This window comes from Dromaius novaehollandiae, chromosome 38 (genome assembly GCF_036370855.1).
Source record: "Dromaius novaehollandiae isolate bDroNov1 chromosome 38, bDroNov1.hap1, whole genome shotgun sequence".
NCBI classification, from domain to species: domain Eukaryota; kingdom Metazoa; phylum Chordata; class Aves; order Casuariiformes; family Dromaiidae; genus Dromaius; species Dromaius novaehollandiae.
This window is the reverse complement of record NC_088137.1, coordinates 13711-34628: the sequence shown is the minus strand read 5'-3', so window position 1 is coordinate 34628 and position 20918 is coordinate 13711. Positions and strand designations below refer to the sequence as shown.

Genomic DNA, 20918 nt, shown 5'->3' with positions numbered 1-20918 from the left:
CCGGGCCGGTGCTGGGGATCGCGGGGCCGCGCTCGGGGCTCTGCGGCGGTTTCCGGGGGGAAGGGGAACGGGGGCGGGACGGAACGGAATCTCCACGGAGTCAAACCTCACCGAGCGCTGCGGCCCCCAGCATGCCGGGAGCAGCAGTCTTCCGGCACTGGGCTTCCGGGCGGCCATGTTGTTTTGTGCGGCATGCCGGGAGCGGTAGTCTTCTGGCACTGGGCTTCCGGGAGGCCATGTTGGTTTGCGCGGCATGCCGGGAGCGGTAGTCTTCTGGCACTGGGCTTCCGGGAGGCCATGTTGTTTTGCGCGGCATGCCGGGAGCGGTAGTCTTCTGGCACTGGGCTTCCGGGAGGCCATGTTGTTTTGCGCGGCATGCCGGGAGCGGTAGTCTTCTGGCACTGGGCTTCCGGGAGGCCATGTTGGTTTGCGCGGCATGCCGGGAGTGGTAGTCTTCCGGCACTGGGCTTCTGGGCAGCCATGTTGTGCCTCTCGAGGTGGGCGGGGGGGGGCAGGTCTCTGCTAGCGGGGTTCCCACCAGCCAGCCGTGTTTTGCTCTGTGGCAGGCCAGGAGCTGTAGTTCCAGGTGCCGGTACCTTCTCAGCCCTGCAGCAGTGGCCCGCTGGGTCTGTTCCTTACTGGACATGTGCCGCTCGCGCAAGAGTCCCCGTAGGTCACTGGGCACAGTGGAATTTCCCTGTTTTTTCCCGGTACAGGGCAGGAAGCGTTTTCCATCTCTGGTGTGACCAGGCAGGCTTGTCCCCAGGGGCTGGGGCTGTCCCTCTTGGAAATGGGGAGGGCAGGGAGAGTAGGAGGGGTGCTGTGGGCTCCTGGTGGTTGTAGCTTTGCTCAAAATTGGGGCCAATTAGGCAGCAGCTATGAGGAGTGGCAGTGCTGGGAGGGCACGGTGCAGAGCTGTCCTGCTGTGCAGCGCAAGGGAAAGTCCTCAAGGAAATGTGAACAGCACTGTCTCTGTCCAAGAACCCCAAAACAGCCTGAGAGACCCTGGAACAGCCACCCCACAGCAGTACCGGGGACACCATGTCACTGCCTCCCAAGGGCACTGCGTTCAGCTACCTTTAACTGTGTGGAAAGAGCCTGCAGAGGAAGGAGCCCTGGCCACAGGTACAGAGAATCCCCGGTAGCCTGGAACTATATCTCTTTTCTTTACAAAGATGCCATCTCTTTGATGCCTTGCTGCTGCTTCCATCTTGCTCGGTGCCCAAGTCTACTACATTCAGATCCACCTTTCTTGCTGCCCTCTGCTCTGTCTGAGCTACTTGCCAGATCAAAAGGCGTGTGCGGCTAAGAATTAGGCCAAGGTGTCTCAACTGCTTGCTATAGGACAACCGGGGGGTGAATCGGCAACAGGACAGGAAAGTACCTGTGGATGAGAAACAGCTGCTTTAGAGATCTAAGACGCAGGGGCAACTGAGAGGAGTGAAAGGAGCAGGGGAAAATGGTGATGAGGAAGGTGTGCTGTTAGAGGCAGTACAGTGCAGAAGAGAGGGAAAGCTTGCTCCTATGATGAAATAAAAACTGACCTTAAGAGAGATTTGCTTTTTGCTCTTCAGGTTATGAGTACGCGTGACTTCCTGAGAACTGTTCTGAGCATGCAGTGTTGCAGGTCACGACTGCCTGGGCAGCGATCCCCAACTTGTCTGCCGAGACTACGCAACAGCTCACAGCTGCCTGTGCAATGAAAGCAAAGGCCAACTTCTCAGAGGGAAGAAGCAGGCTCCACACAGGAAGATTATGGCAGGTGAGCTAATGCCCCAGAACCTTCAGTTTTCCTCCGCGTCCCCCCCAGGACTCACCCATTTGCTCCCTAGTTCCCTCAGGACCAATCCATTTGCTTTTAGGTATGCTCCAAGGCACTCCATTTGTTCTCTTGTCCCTTCAAAATTCTTTGCTTCTTTCTAGTTCCTGCAAGGTTATTCTGACATTTGGTGTCTGTAGGCCCTCTGGTAGCATCAAGACTCCTATGTTTGTCCTCTTGTCCTATTAAGTCCCCCCTCTTTTCCCTCTAGTCTCCTCAAAACCTCTCCGTTTGCCATTGGTGCATCTCGGCGCCTTTGCTTTTCCCTCTAGTCCTCTCAGGATGCCTCTCTTTGCCCTCTGAGCCCCTTAGGGTCCATCTCCTAGCCCTTTAGCCCCATCAGAACCCCTCTGAGTGCCACACGCTCCCCTCAGGACGCCTTGGTTTGCCTTGGGGGTACCTCAGAACCCTATGCATTCATTGCACCCTTTCAGTATGCCCTACGGCCCTTCTTTTCCATTGGCTGCACTGTAGAGTCCTCTCTATGCCCTATCGCTATGACCATTCCATGTGCCCTCTATCCCATCAGATGCCCTTTCCTTCCGCTCCCCTTTCCTTCCAGTCCCCTTAAGGCTCCTCTGTCTTCCTTGGTTGTGCCTCACATACCCCTATGCGTCCCCTAGTCTGCTCAAAATCCATCCCCTCCTGTCCCCTCAGAGCACCTCCTGAGGTCTTCCTTGTTAGCCAGTTCTCCTATTTTGGCTGTTTAGGCCCCTTAGGACCCCTCTGCTCTGCTGAGCATGCCTCCTGGGGTGCTGGTATGGCCCCAGAGCTGTTCTCCGGACCCCAGGCCTCCTAGAGAACAGCTGGTCTCCTCAGAAACCTTTCATATTTCGTCCTGGTTCCCCACAGTTGGGTTTTTGGCCACCTAGTCAACTTAAAACTCCTCGCCTGCTCAGAACACCCCTACTGGGGTGCTTGCTGTGACCTGGAGCTGTCTTCGGGCCCCCCAGGCGCCTTAGACAGCCTCTAGTCTCCTCGCAACCCCTCCAGATTTCTCCCTTCTTCCCCAGAGGCATTTCTTGACAGTGTAGACCCCTTAGCACCCCTGTAGTGCGCTCTGGACCCCTCTTATCCACAGAATAGGGTCCCCAGCTCTCTTTGGTCCCCCCAGACCTCTTAGACACCCTCTAGTCTCCTCGCAACCCCTCCAGATTTCTCCCTTCTTCCCCAGAGGTATTTCTGGACCATGTAGATGTCTTAGCACTCCTCTAGTGTGCTCTGGATTCCTCTTTTCCACAGAGTGGGGCCCCCCACCCCTCCTGTGGCACCCCAGACCCCTTAGAGAGCCTGTAGTCTCCTCGCAACCCCTCCATATTTCTCCCTTCTTCCCCAGAGGCATTTCTGGACCATGTAGACACCTTACTACCTCTCTAGTGCACTCTGGATTCCTCTTTTCCACAGAGTGGGGCCCCCTAGCTCTCTTGTGGCCCCCCAGGCCCCTTAGACACCCTCTAGTCTCCTCGGAACCCCTCAAGATTTCTCCCTTCTTCCCCAGAGGCATTTCTTCACAGCGTAGACACCTTAGCACCCCTCTAGCGCTCTGGACCCCTCTTTTCCACAGAATGGGGCCCCCCAGCTCTCATCTGGCCCCCCAGACCCCTTACACACCCTCTAGTCTCTTCGCAACCCCCTCCAGATTTCTCCCTTCTTGCCCAGAGGCATTTCTTGACCATGTAGACGCCTTAGCACCCCTCTAGTGCGCTCTGGACCCCTCTTTCCCACAGAATGGGGCTCCCCAGCTCTCTTCTGGCCCCCCAGACTCTTAGACACCCTCTAATCTCCTTGCAAACCCTCCAGATTTCTCCCTTCTTGCCCAGAGGCATTTCTGGACCATGCAGACAGCTTAGCACCCCTCTAGTGCAAGCTGGACCCCTCCTTTGTACAGAATTGGGCCCCCCAGCTCTCTTCTGGCCCCCCAGACACCTTAGACACCCTCTAGTCTCCTCGCAACCCCTCCAGATTTCTTCCTGCTTTCCCAGAGGCATTTCTTGACCATGTAGATGCACTAGCACCCCTCTAGTGCACTCTGGACCTCTCCTCTGTACAGAATGCGGCCCCCGATCTCTCTGCTGGCCCTCAGACCCCTTAGACACCCTCTCGTCTCCTCGGAACCCCTCCAGATTTCTCCCTTCTTGCCCAGAGGCATTTCTGGACCATGTAGACGCCTTAGCACCCCTCTAGTGCGCTCTGGACCCCTCTTTTCCACAGGATTGGGTCCCCCAGGTCTCTTCTGGCAACCCAGACCCCTTAGACACTCTCTCGTCTCCTCGCAACCCCTCCAGATTTCTCCCTTCTTGCCCAGAGGCATTTCTGGACCATGTAGATGCCTTAGCACCCCTCTAGTACGCTCTGGACCCCTCTTTTCCACAGAATTGGGCCCCCCAGCTCTGTTAAGGACCCCAGGCCCCTTAGACAGCCTGTAGTCTCCTCGGAACCCCTCCAGATTTCTCCCTTCTTCCCCAGAGGCATTTCTGGACCATGTAGACGCCTTAGCCTCCCTCTAGTGTGCTCTGGACCCCTCTTTTCCACAGAATTGGGCCCCCCAGCTCTCTTTGCTGACCCCCAGACCCCTCAGACACCCTGTAGTCTCCTCGCAACCCCTCCAGATTTCTCCCTTCTTCCCCAGAGGCATTTCTTGACCGTGTAGATGTCTTAGCACCCCTCTAGTGCACTCTGGACTTCTGCTTTGTACAGAAGTGGGCCCCCAGCCCTCTTCGGGACCCCCAGACCCCTTAGACACCCTGTAGTCTTCTCACAACCCCTCCAGATTTTTCCCTTCTTCTCCAGGGGCATTTCTGGACCATGTAGATGCCTGAGGAAACCTCTACTGCAATCTGGAACACTCCTTTCCACAGAATTGGGTCCCCCAGCTCTCTTGTGGCCCCCCAGACCCCTTAGACACCCTCTCGTCTCCTCGGAACCCCTCCAGATTTCTCCCTTCTTCCCCAGAGGCATTTCTTGACCATGTAGATGCCTTAGCACTCCTCTAGGGTGCTCTGGACCTCTCCTCTGTACAGAATGTGGCCCCCGATCTCTCTGCTGGCAACCCAGACCCCTTAGACACCCTCTCGTCTCCTCGGAACCCCTCCAGATTTCTCCCTTCTTCCCCAGAGGCATTTCTGGACCATGCAGACGCCTTAGCACCCCTCTAGTGCGCTCTGGATCCCTCTTTCCCACAGAATGGGGCCCCCCAGCTCTCTTTGGGACCCCCAGACCCCTCAGACACCTTCTAGTCTCCTCGCAACCCCTCCACATTTGTTCCTCCTTCCCCAGAGGCATTTTTTGACAGTGTAGACGTCTTAGCACCCCTCTAGTGCACTCTGGACCCCTCCTTCCCACGAATTTGGCCCCCCAGACCCCTCAGACACCTTCTAGTCTCCTTGCAACCCCTCCAGATTTCTCCCTTCTTGCCCAGAGGCATTTCTTGACAGTGTAGACGCATTAGCACCCCTCTAGCGCACTCTGGAGCCCTCTTTTCCACAGAATTGGCTCCCCAGCTCTCTTTTGGGCCCCCAGGCCCCTCAGACACACTCTCGTCTCGTCACAACCCCTCCAGATTTCTCCCTTCTTCTCCGGGGGCATTTCTGGACCATGTAGATGCCTTAGCCTCCCTCTAGTGCACTCTGGAGCCCTCCTGTGTACAGAATTGGGCCCCCCCCAGCTCTCTTGTGGCTCCCCAAGACCCCCTAGACAGTCTCTAGTCTTTTCCTAACTCCTCCAGATTATTGCCTTCTTCCCCAGAAGCATTTCTGGACCATGTAGACGCCTTAGCACCCCTCTACTGCATTCTGGACCCCTCCTTTGTACAGAATTGGGCCCCCCAGCTCTCTTGTGGCCCCCCAGACCCCTTAGACAGCCTGTAGTCTCCTCGCAACCCCTCCAGATTTCTCCCTTCTTCCCCAGAGGCATTTCTTGACAGTGTAGATGCCCTAGCACCCCTCTAGTGTGCCCTGGACCCCTCTTTTCCACAGAATGGGGCTCCCCAGCTCTCTTCTGGCCCCCCAGACTCTTAGACACCCTCTAATCTCCTTGCAACCCCTCCAGATTTCTCCCTTCTTCTCCAGAGGCATTTCTGGACCATGCAGACAGCTTAGCACCCCTCTAGTGCAAGCTGGACCCCTCCTTTGTACAGAATTGGGCCCCCCAGCTCTCTTCTGGCCCCCTAGACCCCATAGACACCCTCTGCTCTCCTCGCAACCCCTCCAGATTTCTCCCTTCTTCCCCCAAAGCATTTCTGGACCATGTAGACGCCTTAGCAGCCCTCTAGTACGCTCTGGACCCCTCTTTCCCACAGAATTTGGGCCCCAGCTCTCTTTGGAACCCCCAGACCCCTTAGGCACTCTCTAGTCTCCTCGCAACCCCTCCAGATTTCTCCCTTCTTCCCCAGAGGCATTTCTGGACCATGTAGACGCCTTAGCACCCCTCTAGTGCGCTCTGGACCCCTCTTTTCCACAGGATTGGGTCCCCCAGGTCTCTTCTGGCAACCCAGACCCCTTAGACACTCTCTCGTCTCCTCGCAACCCCTCCAGATTTCTCCCTTCTTGCCCAGAGGCATTTCTGGACCATGTAGATGCCTTAGCACCCCTCTAGTGCGCTCTGGACCCCTCTTTTCCACAGAATTGGGCCCCCCAGCTCTGTTAAGGACCCCAGGCCCCTTAGACAGCCTGTAGTCTCCTCGGAACCACTCCAGATTTCTCCCTTCTTCCCCAGAGGCATTTCTGGACCATGTAGATGCCTTAACACCCCTCTAGTGCACTCTGGAGCCCTCTTTTCCACAGAATTGGCTCCTCAGCTCTCTTTTGGGCCCCCAGACCCCTCAGACACCCTCTCGTCTCCTCAGAACCCCTCCAGATTTCTCCCTTCTTGCCCAGAGGCATTTCTGGACCATGTAGACGCCTTAGCACCCCTCTAGTGCGCTCTGGACCCCTCTTTCCCACAGAATGGGGCCCCCCAGCTGTCTTCTGGCCCCCCAGACCCCTTAGACACCCTCTCGTCTCCTTGCAACCCCTCCAGATTTCTCCCTTCTTGCCCAGAGGCATTTCTGGACCATGTAGACGTCTTAGCACCCCTCTAGTGCACTCTGGACCCCTCCTTCCCACAGAATTTGGCCCCCCAGACCCCTCAGATACATTCTAGTCTCCTCGCAACCCCTCCAGATTTCTCCCTTCTTCCCCAGAGGCATTTCTTGACCGTGTAGATGCCCTAGCACCCCTCTAGTGTGCCCTGGACCCCTCTTTTCCACAGAATGCGGCTCCCCAGCTCTCTTCTGGCCCCCCAGACTCTTAGGCACCCTCTAATCTCCTTGCAAACCCTCCAGATTTCTCCCTTCTTGCCCAGAGGCATTTCTGGACCATGCAGACAGCTTAGCACCCCTCTAGTGCAAGCTGGACCCCTCCTTTGTACAGAATTGGGCCCCCCAGCTCTCTTCTGGCCCCCTAGACCCCATAGACACCCTCTGCTCTCCTCGCAACCCCTCCAGATTTCTCCCTTCTTCCCCCAAAGCATTTCTGGACCATGTAGACGCCTTAGCAGCCCTCTAGTATGCTCTGGACCCCTCTTTCCCACAGAATTTGGGCCCCAGCTCTCTTCTGGCCCCCCAGACCCCTTAGACACCCTCTGCTCTCCTCGCAACCCCTCCAGATTTCTCCCTTCTTTCCCAGAGGCACTTCTTGAGCATGTAAATGCCCTAGCACCCCTCTAGCGCACTCTGGACGACTCTTTCCCACAGAATGGGGCCCCCCAGCTCTCTTCTGGCCCCCCCAGACCCCTTAGACACCCTTTAGTCTCCTCGCAACCCCTCCAGATTTCTCCCTTCTTCCCCAGAGGCATTTCTTGAGCATGTAGACACCTTAGCGCCCCTATAGTGCGCTCTGAACCCCTCTTTTCCACAGAATGGGGCCCCGCAGCTCTCTTCTGGCCCCCCAGACCCCTTAGACACCCTCTAGTCTCCTTGCAACCCCTCCAGATTTCTCCCTTCTTCCCCAGAGGCACTTCTTGAGCATGTAGATGCCCTAGCACCCCTCTAGTGCACTCTGGACCCCTCCTGTGTACAGAATTGGCCCCCCGCAGCTCTCTTCTGGCCCCCCAGACTCCTTAGACACTCTCTAGTCTCCTCGCAACCCCTCCAGATTTCTTCCTGCTTCCCCAGAGGCATTTCTGGACCATGTAGATGCCTTAGCATCCCTCTAGTGTGCTCTGGACCCCTCTTTTCCACAGAATGGGGCCCCCCAGCTCTCTTCTGGCCCCCCAGACCCCTTAGACACCCTCTAGTCTCCTCGCAACCCCTCCAGATTTCTCCCTTCTTGCCCAGAGGCATTTCTGGACCATGTAGATGCCTTAGCACCCATCTAGTGCGCTCTGGACCCCTCTTTTCCACAGGATTGGGCCCCCCAGGTCTCTTCTGGCAACCCAGACCCCTTAGACGCTCTCGTCTCCTCGCAACCCCTCCAGATTTCTCCCTTCTTGCCCAGAGGCATTTCTGGACCATGTAGATGCCTTAGCACCCATCTAGTGCGCTCTGGACCCCTCTTTTCCACAGAATTGGGCCCCCCAGCTCTGTTAAGGACCCCAGGCCGCTTAGACAGCCTGTAGTCTCCTCGGAACCCCTCCAGATTTCTCCCTTCTTCCCCAGAGGCATTTCTAGACCATGTAGATGCCTTAGCCTCCCTCTAGTGTGCTCTGGACCCCTCTTTTCCACAGAATTGGGCCCCCCAGCTCTCTTCTGGCCCCCCAGACCCCTCAGACACCCTGTAGTCTCCTCGCAACCCCTCCAGATTTCTCCCTTCTTCCCCAGAGATATTTCTTGACCGTGTAGACGCCATAGCACCCCTCTAGTGCGCTCTGGACTCCTCTTTTCTACAGAATTGGGCCCCCCAGCTCTCTTCTGGCCCCCCAGACCCCTCAGACACCCTGTAGTCTCCTCGCAACCCCTCCAGATTTCTCCCTTCTTCCCCAGAGATATTTCTTGACCGTGTAGACGCCATAGCACCCCTCTAGTGCGCTCTGGACTCCTCTTTTCTACAGAATTGGCCCCCCAGCTCTCTGCGGGCCCTCCAGTCCCCTTAGACACCCTCTAGTCTCCTCGCAACCCCTCCAGATTTCTCCCTTCTTCCCCAGAGGCATTTCTTGACCATGTAGATGCCTTAGCACCCCTCTAGTGCGCTCTGGACCCCTCTTTCTCACAGAATGGGGCCCCCAGCTGTCTTCGGGAACCCCAGACCCCTTAGACCCTCTAGTCTCCTTGCAACCCCTCCAGATTTCTCCCTTCTTTCCCAGAGGCACTTCTTGAGCATGTAGATGCCCTAGCACCCCTCTAGTGCACTCTGGACCCCTCCTGTGTACAGAATTGGCCCCCCGCAGCTCTCTTCTGGCCCCCCAGACCCCTTAGACAGCCTGTAGTCTCCTCGCAACCCCTCCAGATTTCTCCCTTCTTCCCCAGAGGCATTTCTTGACAGTGTAGATGCCCTAGCACCCCTCTAGTGTGCCCTGGACCCCTCTTTTCCACAGAATGGGGCTCCCCAGCTCTCTTCTGGCCCCCCAGACTCTTAGACACCCTCTAATCTCCTTGCAAACCCTCCAGATTTCTCCCTTCTTCTCCAGAGGCATTTCTGGACCATGTAGACAGCTTAGCACCCCTCTAGTGCAAGCTGGACCCCTCCTTTGTACAGAATTGGGCCCCCCAGCTCTCTTCTGGCCCCCTAGACCCCATAGACACCCTCTGCTCTCCTCGCAACCCCTCCAGATTTCTCCCTTCTTCCCCCAAAGCATTTCTGGACCATGTAGACGCCTTAGCAGCCCTCTAGTACGCTCTGGACCCCTCTTTCCCACAGAATTTGGGCCCCAGCTCTCTTTGGAACCCCCAGACCCCTTAGGCACTCTCTAGTCTCCTCGCAACCCCTCCAGATTTCTCCCTTCTTCCCCAGAGGCATTTCTGGACCATGTAGATGCCTTAACACCCCTCTAGTGCACTCTGGAGCCCTCTTTTCCACAGAATTGGCTCCTCAGCTCTCTTTTGGGCCCCCAGACCCCTCAGACACCCTCTCGTCTCCTCAGAACCCCTCCAGATTTCTCCCTTCTTGCCCAGAGGCATTTCTGGACCATGTAGACGCCTTAGCACCCCTCTAGTGCGCTCTGGACCCCTCTTTCCCACAGAATGGGGCTCCCCAGCTCTCTTCTGGCCCCCCAGACTCTTAGACACCCTCTAATCTCCTTGCAAACCCTCCAGATTTCTCCCTTCTTGCCCAGAGGCATTTCTGGACCATGCAGACAGCTTAGCACCCCTCTAGTGCAAGCTGGACCCCTCCTTTGTACAGAATTGGGCCCCCCAGCTCTCTTCTGGCCCCCCAGACACCTTAGACACCCTCTAGTCTCCTCGCAACCCCTCCAGATTTCTTCCTGCTTTCCCAGAGGCATTTCTTGACCATGTAGATGCACTAGCACCCCTCTAGTGCACTCTGGACCTCTCCTCTGTACAGAATGCGGCCCCCGATCTCTCTGCTGGCCCTCAGACGCCTTAGACACCCTCTCGTCTCCTCGGAACCCCTCCAGATTTCTCCCTTCTTGCCCAGAGGCATTTCTGGACCATGTAGACGCCTTAGCACCCCTCTAGTGCGCTCTGGACCCCCCTTTTCCACAGGATTGGGTCCCCCAGGTCTCTTCTGGCAACCCAGACCCCTTAGACACTCTCTCGTCTCCTTGCAACCCCTCCAGATTTCTCCTTTCTTCCCCAGAGGCATTTCTGGACCATGTAGATGCCTTAGCACCCCTCTAGTGCGCTCTGGACTCCTCTTTTCCACAGAATTGGGCCCCCCAGCTCTGTTAAGGACCCCAGGCCCCTTAGACAGCCTGTAGTCTCCTCGGAACCACTCCAGATTTCTCCCTTCTTCCCCAGAGGCATTTCTGGACCATGTAGATGCCTTAACACCCCTGTAGTGCACTCTGGAGCCCTCTTTTCCACATAATTGGCTCCTCAGCTCTCTTTTGGGCCCCCAGACCCCTTAGACACCCTCTCGTCTCCTCGCAACCCCTCCAGATTTCTCCCTTCTTCCCCAGAGGCATTTCTGGACCATGTAGACGCCTTAGCACCCCTCTAGTGCGCTCTGGACCCCTCTTTCCCACAGAATGGGGCTCCCCAGCTCTCTTCTGGCCCCCCAGACCCCTTAGACACCCTCTCGTCTCCTTGCAACCCCTCCAGATTTCTCCCTTCTTCCCCAGAGGCATTTCTGGACCATGTAGACATCTTAGCACCCCTCTAGTGCGCTCTGGACCCCTCCTTCCCACAGAATTTGGCCCCCCAGACCCCTCAGATACATTCTAGTCTCCTCGCAACCCCTCCAGATTTCTCCCTTCTTCCCCAGAGGCATTTCTTGACCGTGTAGATGCCCTAGCACCCCTCTAGTGTGCCCTGGACCCCTCTTTTCCACAGAATGCGGCTCCCCAGCTCTCTTCTGGCCCCCCAGACTCTTAGGCACCCTCTAATCTCCTTGCAAACCCTCCAGATTTCTCCCTTCTTGCCCAGAGGCATTTCTGGACCATGCAGACAGCTTAGCACCCCTCTAGTGCAAGCTGGACCCCTCCTTTGTACAGAATTGGGCCCCCCAGCTCTCTTCTGGCCCCCTAGACCCCATAGACACCCTCTGCTCTCCTCGCAACCCCTCCAGATTTCTCCCTTCTTCCCCCAAAGCATTTCTGGACCATGTAGACGCCTTAGCAGCCCTCTAGTACGCTCTGGACCCCTCTTTCCCACAGAATTTGGGCCCCAGCTCTCTTCTGGCCCCCCAGACCCCTTAGACACCCTCTGCTCTCCTCGCAACCCCTCCAGATTTCTCCCTTCTTTCCCAGAGGCACTTCTTGAGCATGTAAATGCCCTAGCACCCCTCTAGCGCACTCTGGACGACTCTTTCCCACAGAATGGGGCCCCCCAGCTCTCTTCTGGCCCCCCCAGACCCCTTAGACACCCTTTAGTCTCCTCGCAACCCCTCCAGATTTCTCCCTTCTTCCCCAGAGGCATTTCTTGAGCATGTAGACACCTTAGCGCCCCTATAGTGCGCTCTGAACCCCTCTTTTCCACAGAATGGGGCCCCGCAGCTCTCTTCTGGCCCCCCAGACCCCTTAGACACTCTCTAGTCTCCTTGCAACCCCTCCAGATTTCTCCCTTCTTCCCCAGAGGCACTTCTTGAGCATGTAGATGCCCTAGCACCCCTCTAGTGCACTCTGGACCCCTCCTGTGTACAGAGTTGGCCCCCCGCAGCTCTCTTCTGGCCCCCCAGACCCCTTAGACACTCTCTAGTCTCCTCGCAACCCCTCCAGATTTCTTCCTGCTTCCCCAGAGGCATTTCTGGACCATGTAGATGCCTTAGCACCCCTCTAGTGTGCTCTGGACCCCTCTTTTCCACAGAGTGGGGCCCCCGCAGCTCTCTTCTGGCCCCCCAGACACCTTAGACACCCTCTAGTCTCCTCGCAACCCCTCCAGATTTCTCCCTTCTTGCCCAGAGGCATTTCTGGACCATGTAGACGCCTTAGCACCCCTCTAGTGCGCTCTGGACCCCTCTTTTCCACAGAATTGGGCCCCCCAGGTCTCTTCTGGCAACCCAGACCCCTTAGACGCTCTCGTCTCCTCGCAACCCCTCCAGATTTCTCCCTTCTTGCCCAGAGGCATTTCTGGACCATGTAGACGCCTTAGCACCCCTCTAGTGCGCTCTGGACCCCTCTTTTCCACAGAATTGGGCCCCCCAGCTCTGTTAAGGACCCCAGGCCGCTTAGACAGCCTGTAGTCTCCTCGGAACCCCTCCAGATTTCTCCCTTCTTCCCCAGAGGCATTTCTAGACCATGTAGATGCCTTAGCCTCCCTCTAGTGTGCTCTGGACCCCTCTTTTCCACAGAATTGGGCCCCCCAGCTCTCTTCTGGCCCCCCAGACCCCTCAGACACCCTGTAGTCTCCTCGCAACCCCTCCAGATTTCTCCCTTCTTCCCCAGAGATATTTCTTGACCGTGTAGACGCCATAGCACCCCTCTAGTGCGCTCTGGACTCCTCTTTTCTACAGAATTGGCTCCCCAGCTCTCTTTTGGGCCCCCAGGCCCCTCAGACACACTCTCGTCTCGTCACAACCCCTCCAGATTTCTCCCTTCTTCTCCAGGGGCATTTCTGGACCATGTAGATGCCTTAGCCTCCCTCTAGTGCACTCTGGAGCCCTCCTGTGTACAGAATTGGGCCCCCCCCAGCTCTCTTGTGGCTCCCCAAGACCCCCTAGACAGTCTCTAGTCTTTTCCTAACTCCTCCAGATTATTGCGTTCTTCCCCAGAAGCATTTCTGGACCATGTAGACGCCTTAGCACCCCTCTACTACATTCTGGACCCCTCCTTTGTACAGAATTGGGCCCCCCAGCTCTCTTGTGGCCCCCCAGACCCCTTAGACACCCTCTAGTCTCCTCATAGCCCCTCCAGATTTCTCCCTTCTTCCCCAGAGGCATTTCTTGACCATGTAGATGCCTTAGCACCCCTCTAGTGCGCTCTGGACCCCTCTTTCTCACAGAATGGGGCCCCCAGCTGTCTTCGGGAACCCCAGACCCCTTAGACCCTCTAGTCTCCTTGCAACCCCTCCAGATTTCTCCCTTCTTCCCCAGAGGCACTTCTTGAGCATGTAGATGCCCTAGCACCCCTCTAGTGCACTCTGGACCCCTCCTGTGTACAGAATTGGCCCCCTGCAGCTCTCTTCTGGCCCCCAGACCCCTTAGACAGCCTGTAGTCTCCTCGCAACCCCTCCAGATTTCTCCCTTCTTCCCCAGAGGCATTTCTTGACAGTGTAGATGCCCTAGCACCCCTCTAGTGTGCCCTGGACCCCTCTTTTCCACAGAATGGGGCTCCCCAGCTCTCTTCTGGCCCCCCAGACTCCTAGACACCCTCTAATCTCCTTGCAAACCCTCCAGATTTCTCCCTTCTTGCCCAGAGGCATTTCTGGACCATGTAGACAGCTTAGCACCCCTCTAGTGCAAGCTGGACCCCTCCTTTGTACAGAATTGGGCCCCCCAGCTCTCTTCTGGCCCCCTAGACCCCATAGACACCCTCTGCTCTCCTCGCAACCCCTCCAGATTTCTCCCTTCTTCCCCCAAAGCATTTCTGGACCATGTAGACGCCTTAGCAGCCCTCTAGTGCACTCTGGACCCCTCCTGTGTACAGAATTGGGCCCCCGCAGCTCTCTCCTGGCCCCCCAGACACCTTAGACACCCTCTAGTCTCCTCGGAACCCCTCCAGATTTCTTCCTGCTTCCCCAGAGGCATTTCTTGACCATGTGGATGCCTTAGCACCCCTCTAGTGCACTCTGGACCTCTCCTCTGTACAGAATGTGGCCCCCGATCTCTCTGCTGGCCCCCAGACCCCTTAGACACTCTCTCGTCTCCTCGGAACCCCTCCAGATTTCTCCCTTCTTCCCCAGAGGCATTTCTGGACCATGTAGATGCCTTAGCACCCCTCTAGTGCGCTCTGGACCCCTCTTTTCCACAGGATTGGGCCCCCCAGGTCTCTTCTGGCAACCCAGACCCCTTAGACGCTCTCGTCTCCTCGCAACCCCTCCAGATTTCTCCCTTCTTCCCCAGAGGCATTTCTGGACCATGTAGATGCCTTAGCCTCCCTCTAGTGTGCTCTGGACCCCTCTTTTCCACAGAATTGGGCCCCCCAGCTCTCTTGTGGCCCCCCAGACCCCTCAGACACCCTGTAGTCTCCTCGCAACCCCTCCAGATTTCTTCCTGCTTCCCCAGAGGCATTTCTTGACCGTGTAGATGCCTTAGCCTCCCTCTAGTGCACTCTGGACCCCTCCTGTGTACAGAATTGGGCCCCCCCCAGCTCTCTTGTGGCTCCCCAAGACCCCCTAGACACTCTCTAGTCTTTTCCTAACTCCTCCAGATTATTGCGTTCTTCCCCAGAAGCATTTCTGGACCATGTAGACGCCTTAGCACCCCTCTACTACATTCTGGACCCCTCCTTTGTACAGAATTGGGCCCCCCAACTCTCTTGTGGCCCCCCAGACCCCTTAGACACCCTCTAGTCTCCTCATAACCCCTCCAGATTTCTCCCTTCTTGCCCAGAGGCATTTCTGGACCATGTAGACAGCTTAGCACCCCTCTAGTGCAAGCTGGACCCCTCCTTTCTACAGAATTGGGCCCCCCAGCTCTCTTCTGGCCCCCTAGACCCCATAGACACCCTCTGCTCTCCTCGCAACCCCTCCAGATTTCTCCTTTCTTCCCCAGAGGCATTTCTGGACCATGTAGATGCCTTAGCACCCCTCTAGTGCGCTCTGGACCCCTCTTTCTCACAGAATTGGGCCCCCAGCTGTCTTCGGGAACCCCAGACCCCTTAGAAGCTCTAGTCTCCTCGCAACCCCTCCAGATTTCTCCCTTCTTCCCCAGAGGCATTTCTTGACCGTGTAGATGCCCTAGCACCCCTCTAGTGTGCCCTGGACCCCTCTTTTCCACAGAATGCGGCTCCCCAGCTCTCTTCTGCCCCCCCAGACTCCTAGACACCCTCTAATCTCCTTGCAAACCCTCCAGATTTCTCCCTTCTTGCCCAGAGGCATTTCTGGACCATGTAGACAGCTTAGCACCCCTCTAGTGCAAGCTGGACCCCTCCTTTGTACAGAATTGGGCCCCCCAGCTCTCTTCTGGCCCCCTAGACCCCATAGACACCCTCTGCTCTCCTCGCAACCCCTCCAGATTTCTCCCTTCTTCCCCAGAGGCATTTCTTGAAAGTGTAGATGCCTTAGCACCCCTCTAGTGTGCTCTGGACCCCTCCTTTGTACAGAATTTGGCCCCCCAGACCCCTCAGGCACCTTCTAGTCTCCTCGCAACCCCTCCAGATTTCTCTCTTCTTCCCCAGAGGCATTTCTTGAAAGTGTAGATGCCTTAGCACCCCTCTAGTGTGCTCTGGACCCCTCTTTTCCACAGAATTTGGCCCCCGCAGCTCTCTTCTGGCCCCCCAGACTCTTAGACACCCTCTAGTCTTCTCCTAACTCGTCCAGATTTCTCCCTTCTTCCCCAGACGCATTTCTTGACAGTGTAGATGCCTTAGCACCCCTCTAGTGTGCTCTGGAGCCCTCTTTTGCACAGAATGCGCCCCCCCAGCTCTCTTGTGGCCCCCCAGATCCCTTAGACACCCTCTAGTCTCTTTGGAACCCCTCCAGATTTCTCCCTTCTTCCCCAGAGGCATTTCTTGACCATGGAGATGTCTTAGCATCCCTCTAGCGCGCTCTGGACTACTGTTTCCCACCAAATGGGGCCCCCCAGCTGTCTTCTGGCCCCCAGGCCCCTTAGACACCCTCTTGTCTCCTTGCAACCCCTCCAGATTTCTCCCTTCTTCCCCAGAGGCATTTCTTGAGCATATAGACACCTTAGCACTCCTCTAGTGCAGTCTGGAATCTTCTGTCAGCCTTCTTTTTGCCTGAGAGTTGTGTTTGGGATTTCTAGAGCACTTTAGGGCTCTGGTAGATCTCTCAGAATTTCTGTGGAGCCTTTCTTTATGCTGTGGAGCCATCTTTTTGCCCTCTAGCACACTTATCAGCCTTCTATTCTGCTTTGGCCTCATCTTTTGACCTTTTATTTTCCCCCTGCAGAGCTTTCTTGGCCCTGCAGACCCCTCAGCACCCCTCTAGTCCCCCTCAGCTGGCTTGTGAAGGCCTTTGTCATGCTCCAAAGCTTTGTTTTGGATCTCGAGTTTCCTTAGGACCCCTGTAGTGCACTGAGAACCCCTCTGGAGGTCTTCGTTGTGCCCCAGAGCCCTCTTTTGGTCATATGCATCCCAGAAGAGCCTTCCTGTCCCCTCAGAGCACCTCCTGAGGTCAGTCACGTTAGCCAGTTTTTGCCATTTAGTCCCCTTAGAAGTCCTCTGGTCTGCTCAGAACCACTCCTGGGGTGGGGTGCTTGTTGTGCACCAGAGGTGTCCTGTGGCTGCACAGCCCCCTTTGGAACTCTCTAGTCTCCTCAGAAGCCCTCCAGCTTTCTTCCTTGTTCTCTAGAGTCATTCCTTGGCCATATGGGCCCCTTAGTACGTCTGTAGTGCCCTCTGGACTACTCTTTTGGCCTTCCTTGTTCCCTAGCGCTGTCTTTTGGCTCTCTAGCTCCTTTAGGAGTTCTTCAGTGGTCTCAGAACTCTTCCTGAGCCCTCTCTTATGCCCTAGAGTGCTCTTTTCATCATTCAGCTGCCTGAGTACCCGTGTTTTCTTCTGAACCCCTTTGGAGGCTTTACTTATTCTCTTCTGGCTTCTTTTAGTTGCTCTCTAGTCTGCATAAGAGACATCTAATCTGCTCTGGATTCCTCTTTAGAGCTTTGTTGTGCTGCATAGACCTCTGTTGGTCCTGTAGAGCCCTGAGGAACCCCTTTATTTTATTCTGGACTACTCTGTCAGCCTTCCTTTTGTGCCTGAGCTCTGTTTTGGCCCTTTAGTCCTTGTACGACCCCTGTCATCCATTCATAACTGCTTCTGGAAGGCTTTGTTGCGCCCCAGAGCCCTGCGTGGGTTCTCCAGCCCTCTTAGCATTCCTCTTCCCTCCTTGTGCAAGTCCTCCACTTAGGCATACAGAGGTAGTATTGCCCCGGGGAACTCTCCATTCCGCCCACTGGCCCCTTTTTCTAAGCGCTCTATGTACTATACAGGAAATACCCCTCTTTGGAAGTACTCACATTACAGAAGCAGCCTTGTTCCGGGGGGTTATTTGGATATCTTGGTTTGCCCTAGAGGAAATGCTGTCTTCCTACAACAGCTGTACTAAATGCAGGTGTGAACCAATTAGAGCAGTGTGGTGTAGGGTTCCCTTTATAGGTTATGTGGAATCTTGTAGTTTTCCTTCTAAGCCTAAGCAGAACTGATTTCTAGTTTTCAGTGTAAAGGCTAGTGCTAGTTAGGGTAAAAGAATTTAATAACAGACCTCCTGATATTATGGATACAGTATACGAAGTCTTAGTAACAAAGAAGATGGTCCATTTTATCCAAGAGGTCTGTTTAGCCTTTTTGTGCTCTGCAGCCTAGCTATGGAGTGGAAGCAAAAGCCTTGCTCCCGCCCAGCCCTCTGTCTTTATGGCTGGCAGTGCTTTGCCCCTCCCCTTCCCAGGGCTTGTGGGTAGGGCAGTGGGCGGGGCTAGGGGTACATAAAGCGAGGGCCTGGTGGCAGGGAGTTCATTCTGCGTTTGCTGTCCTTTGGGGTTAGTGTTGTGGACTTGTCTCGGTGAATAGCAGCATTTGCAGAAGCAAAGGTATCCAGGAAGAGCTATTGCTGCATTTGGAGATGTAAAGGCCCTTCCTTAAGGTTAGAGCAACGGGATGGCTGAAGGTGGAGTCATAAGCCTGCCAGAAAATCGCTTAAAGCAGGCAGTTTCAGTTTTGCGTCAGTATCTCGGCACGGGGAGTTCAGGAGTGGAAGAGGGCTTCCGAGTCTGCAATCGTATCTTCTGTTAACAGTGAGTATTGTTTTCTGGCATTTATTGCGGAAGGGACCCAGCTTCGTCGCTCGGCTCTTTGAAGATGGTGACGCTCGAAGAATTGTTTGTCCCTCACCTGGACTGTAGAGAAAAGGACAGAACAGGGGTCTCAGGAAAACATTTCCATCTACGTTTCCACTCTACGTGGTGCTTGTGTGCCTTATGTCCAGTATTGTGGATGCATGTCAGATGTCATTCTCATCAGCTACTCTGGTTTCCGGCTTGCTTGCTGGATGTTCTACTGCTCCTCAGAAATATTGTCAGCCCTGTTCCAAGAGGAATTGAGTAAGTTTTTTTGTAGTATGCAGAGTCACGGAAGAGTCTAGACTTTATGTGAAGAATGTGAAGAGCAAAGCGAGTATTCTTTCTGTCTGGAAGTACAGTATGATGAGAAAGGAAGTCACGTCTTTGGAAACCAAGTGCAACTGTGAGTAAGTCCATGTGTCTGAAGGAGTCAAAAAGCAACCTCCCCCAAGCTAACGAATCATCTCTTTTCTTGCCCAAGCCTCAGTGCTGAGAGAGGAAAAGAACTGCTGGACCTCTCTGGACCAGCAGGAATCAATTTGCAGTCTCGCCTGGCAGCTCTTTTCTTACATCTGTGCCTGCGAACCCACTGCCATCTGCTGTTTTGCGGCTCTCCTTCTGACTCCTACCGTGGCTTCTGGGGCTGTCCATTTTGCTTTCTCAGGCACCGTGTGGGCCTTTTCCAGGCATGCCTGAGGATTTGAGGTGAGGTAGAATGGGTGAGTATAATGGCGTGTCAGTTGTTGTAGGGCTAGTCCGCAGTGCCTAGCAGAAGAATAATTTTGTTGTTTTGTTTTTTCCAGGTGCCATGGGACTACTGTCAGTCAGGATGTGGGAGTATCGCTTTGGGGCGGCGTGGGCGAGTGGAGCGACAACGGCGGTTCGGAGAGGTGCGCTCTTGCAGATGAGCGTGGAGGTGCCCAGCACGGGGGGTGACCGCTCGCGCTCTGTTTTGGCAGGTGATGAAGGCGAGTAAAGGAAGATCAGAGAGGATGCGGCTTCCATTGAGCGATGCCTCTTAAGGACCAACAGTGACCTGATCCCCCCCCGACCCCCCAGCCCTGGAAAAGGTAAGGTGAGGGGCAAAGGGTGTTGGGGTTGTCTTCATTCTGTGCATGCGTGCTGATATTCAGTGTAGTGTGGAGGGAGGGCTGCTCTGGATGAGTGGTGTGTGAGGCAGAGGCGGTGGGGTGTGCATGGCAGAAAGTGAGGGTGTGGTAGGCAGGGCAGCTCCAGCCTGTGTCTGTGTTGTTGTGTAGTCTGTGGTGTGTGTTGTAGCTGTGCTATCTTTTGCTCAGGTCTTGATGTTGCTCTTGCTCTTTGTGCTCAAGGAGCACAGCCCACGCTCCACAGCGCCATCGCGGCAGGCATCTGCCGTCTTTTGTCCGGCCTCAGTCATCGGTATCGCTCCAGCGGATCACGTCTCGTCCCGTGCAGGCAGCCGAAAGGGGCGGTCCGTCGCTCCGGCTTTGCATCGCGGCCATTTGCGGCCGCTCATCTTCGGGGCCGTTGTCGAGGCCTTTTTGCCTGCCCCTCTTCTGGTTCTGCTCTTGTTTTTCATGTTCTTGGTATCCTTTCAGGGTTTTTCCTGTATTGCCGCAGCCTCGGGTCTTCCCGGCCACGTGCTTCGGCATCGGTCGTCCCGGCTTTTCGGGCCGCTCTCCATCCCGGGCCGTGGCGTTTGACTCTTTTCTGGGCTCATCCGGAGCATCAGAGCCACACGGTCGTGGTGTCGTAGGGCTTTCTGGCTGGCAGCATCTTATGCGTGGGAATAGTTCTTTTTGCATAGGGCTTTCCTCCATGTTTATGTCTGATGCTTGTACCTATATGTGTTTGTTTTGTGTCTAATGCTTGTCTGTGTGTGTGGGGCTGGAGCTGCTTTGCCTGTGGTTATTAGCAATGGTAGCATATGGAGCGTGGCAGCGATGGCCTGGAATGGCAATTGGTCAGTGTCTGTGTGCTCCAGTTTATGTTGCTTTTTGCAGATGCAGAGCAGTGTTCCGAGTGGGCCCAAGGGAGCTGGAGGAAGGAAGGGGCATGCCCCAAGAAGGTGAGCTAGAGATTTGGTGTTGGAAGGAGAGTGTTGTGGTCAGTGGGTTGCTCGGTTAACTTTTGCTTTGTGCTTGTAGGCGTGGAGCCTTGCGGGGAGCAGGTCGCTCACATCCAGGAGGAGCAGGGAGAGGTGAGCGTCAGTCTGGGTGAGGACGTAGAGCCCGGCGTAGGGCTTTCATCTCGTCGGCGCCGTCCCCGGCGCCCGGCGCCGTTCCTGTCTTACAGGTGTGTGGCGGACCTCGGCGTGGGGAGCCATAGCCCAGCAGTCGGGATGGGAGAGCGGAGCAGGTAAAGGTATTGTAGCGAGGTCATGTTGTGCATGGGGTGTGGTTTTTGGCATGACCTCAAGGTGTGGTCTTCTCTCTGGTTTTGCAGGCATTACAGGAAGTTTTGGAGAGGAGAGGCTGAGTGGCAACAAGGAGCCTGAGCAGGTGAGAAGGGGAGCTTGTTTGGCCTGAGTTTTATTGTGTGGTAGGGTGCTGCTGGGCTGCCTCTCAGTGATGTGTTTTGCTCTGCTTTTTCAGGTACGGTGCGGGCCTTTCCCAGGCGTGGCTGAGGA

The 20918-nt window shown here is 55.6% G+C and overlaps 1 long non-coding RNA gene across 1 annotated transcript; it reads left to right on the top strand.

The window, feature by feature from the left end:
* The first annotated feature begins 1622 nt into the window (after positions 1-1622).
* On the top strand, positions 1623-19163 carry LOC135325448 (uncharacterized). Its single transcript, XR_010386428.1, has 3 exons — positions 1623-1762; positions 18296-19012; positions 19111-19163. It is a non-coding gene; the product is annotated as an uncharacterized LOC135325448 (long non-coding RNA).
* Positions 19164-20918: the final 1755 nt, after the last annotated feature.